We start from the raw sequence: 2701 nt of genomic DNA on the forward strand, positions 1-2701 counted from the left end.
CTCATGGATCTTTTGACCCAGAAAGGAAACATTTCTTTGGTTGCTTGTGCTGCACAAATGTGCTTTGTCCTTTCATTTGGAGGCTCAGAGTGTCTCCTCCTGACAGCAATGGCCTATGACCGCTATGTGGCTATTTGTAACCCTCTGCACTACTCTCTGGTCATGAACCACAAGGTCTGTGTCCAGCTGGCCATTGCCGCCTGGGTTGGTGCAGCTCCAGCCGTAATTGGGGAGACATATCAGATTTTTTCTCTGCCCTTTTGTGGGTCTAACACAATTAATCATTTCTTCTGTGACATCCCCCCAATTCTCAAGCTTGTTTGTGGAGAAACATTTCTCAATGAGGTCACAGTCTGTGTAGTTACAGTAGTATATATCATTGTTCCATTTCTATTGATCGTTATCTCCTATGGCAAAATTATTGCTAACATTCTCAAAATATCATCAGCTAGAGGGAGAGCAAAAGCCTTCTCCACCTGTTCTTCTCACCTGATAGTTGTGGTCTTATTCTATGGAACAGCTACTATCACTTACTTGCAACCAAAACCACATCAATCTGAAGGAACTGGGAAAGTGATCTCTCTTTTCTACACTGTTTTGATCCCAACATTGAATCCTATCATATACACTCTGAGGAACAAAGACATCATGGTAGCACTCAGAAAACTACTAAGTTATTATGATGATGCAAAGACTTGATACTACAGAAAAAGACCTTCTTATGGGTCTGCTATAAGAAGGTCTTTTTAGCTACAACAGAAAAACAACCTAGTTTTACGTCTATGTTTCTAAATAATGATCATTAATGGCATCATAGTAACCTCACATTATGTTAAGGGACCTTAGTTTCATAGGGTTAAGTAAAGTTCTTCTTTGTAACCAGAGCACAAATTATCTCCATTGTAATGATCTAATTTGAACACCCTTGTTTCTTCTCACTGTGAACTAGTGAATTAAGAGATTGCTCGAGCAATAAATACAGTGATAGTTAATCGAGTGTGTTATATAACCAGGGTTTAGAGTCATGCTCTGCGATACATTTTCTTTAACCTTCCCATTCCTTCAGATAGCCTATCTAACCTCCTCTGTACTCTGATAGGATTTAGCCAGTGCGAGAAACCAGCAGCAGCTGAGATGGTGGAAAGCAGGGTGATCTTAGTATTCTCTTTGCGTTTTCCTTTGTTTTTACTTTGATACTGTCCATAGTGTTTTAAGATCACAAATCTCCTCCTTTATTATCCCAACACTCACTGTCCTCTGATAACCTCATTCCTTCCTGTTGTAGCTTTCGTTTTGGAAATATCTATTTAGTTTTAGAAGTTTCCAGAATTTTCACTTTCATTCTCCATTTCACTGTGTATTGGGTTGATGTTGGCCTCTAAATATATGTAAATATAGGACTTGCAGATGTGGTCTTATTTGAGGGAGAAAAAAAGGCCTTTGCAGATGTATTAAAGGAATGAGATCATCCATCGTTAAAGTGGGTACTAAATACTATGACCAGTGTTCTTATAAAGCAGAAAGCACAGATGTTTAGAAAATAGTTATAGAGACACAGAGAATATGTGAAGATGCAGGCAGAGATTGGAGTGATGCAGCCAAGAATCAAGGATGGTCAAGAGGCACCAAAGCCTGGAAGAAGCAATGAATGATTCTCTCTTGAAGGGAGTGAGACCTGGCCAGCACTGTGATTTTGGACTTTGGGTTCTACAACTGAGAGAGAATAAATTTCTATTGTTTTAAGCCACTCAATTTGTAATATTTTATTACAATAGATCAAAGAAAATAATACACCATATAAATAGTCTTTTTTATTAAAGTCCTTTTATTTGAATCACTTGAAATAATTTCAGTATCACTTTTTGTGCAGTAATTTTCATATTTTCTTTTGCATGTAAAATCAAAATACTTATCTTTTTGTTTTAAAAACTTCGTCAATTTAACTTCATGTGGTGTAAAGATTTTGCCCAAGAATGAGTATTATACGTATTTGTTTGTTCAGACTTTTTATTAAAGGATTTTTTCTAGAGCTAAAGAAAACCACAAGGAAAAAGAAGTCACTCTTGGCTGAAACTTACAAAGACACTGGAGAACATCTACACCGTACAGCCCTACAGAACTTCTCAAGACGATGTTTTAGATTCGTGTCACTGAAGGCATTCCAAGCTTTTCTAACATGTGAGAAAGAAGATATATGTATGGACAACTTGAACCATTTATAAAATAATAGAGTAACGCTCCATAATTTTACATAATATTTTGCTTTGCATGTCAGTAGTGGGTATTTATTCATAGCAGGAAAATCTGGGAGGATGTGGCTTAGAAGAAAATACTGACTTCTTCACAGTGGTAGGATTTCACATAATTTCTGATTATACTTTTACTTACTGTTTGGACATATTACTAAGAGAATATAATGTTTAAAGTGCAAAAAATAACTTTTTTCTCTTTTTTTAAATTGAAGTATAATTGACATTATAATTTCAGGTGTATAAGAAGAGTTGATATTTCTACATATTGTGAAATAATCACCATGACGAGTCTACTTAACATCCACTACCATACATAGTTACAAAACATTTTTTCTTATGATAAGGAATTTGAAGATCTCTCTTAATAATTTTCAAATATGCAATACAGCGTTATTAACTAAAGTCGAAGTCGTCATGCTGTACATTACATCCTTATGACTTATTTATTT

At 35.5% G+C, this 2701-nt stretch overlaps 1 pseudogene; it reads left to right on the forward strand.

Moving 5' to 3' along the window:
• LOC105307090 overlaps positions 1-699 on the forward strand; it is a 5972-nt pseudogene extending 5273 nt beyond the window's left edge.
• The last annotated feature ends 2002 nt before the right edge of the window (positions 700-2701 follow it).

Source organism: Pteropus vampyrus, unplaced genomic scaffold, assembly GCF_000151845.1.
Source record: "Pteropus vampyrus isolate Shadow unplaced genomic scaffold, Pvam_2.0 Scaffold474, whole genome shotgun sequence".
In the NCBI taxonomy this organism is placed as follows: domain Eukaryota; kingdom Metazoa; phylum Chordata; class Mammalia; order Chiroptera; family Pteropodidae; genus Pteropus; species Pteropus vampyrus.